Below are 361 nucleotides of genomic sequence, written 5' to 3' on the forward strand. Positions count from 1 at the left end.
GCCTGTCTCAAGCTAAAGTCCTCCTGTTCCGCAACGGATATTGCTTCTTCAAGCGTATCCAGTTCCAAGCGGAACAGGTGGGTCTTCACGGGACCATCCGTAAGACCTTGCATGCACACCGTAATCAACGTGTGTTCATGGACTGGGTTATTTGTAATACAACTCGCTAAGAGTCGTATGTGCTGGGCATATGCGTGAACATCACGCTTGCCTTCTTGAATTTCAGAAGCTCTGAACGAGCTCTGAGCTCAGCCCTAGGCGGTTCAAACTTCTGTTTGAGCCGGGCTTCAAAAGCCTCTAGCGAGCCAAAGACATATGGGTCGCGCAACTTAAGGACCAATGCCCAATTTTTGGCACGACC

The sequence above is a fragment of the Bremia lactucae genome, linkage group LG4, assembly GCF_004359215.1.
Source record: "Bremia lactucae strain SF5 linkage group LG4, whole genome shotgun sequence".
Taxonomy (NCBI): domain Eukaryota; phylum Oomycota; class Peronosporomycetes; order Peronosporales; family Peronosporaceae; genus Bremia; species Bremia lactucae.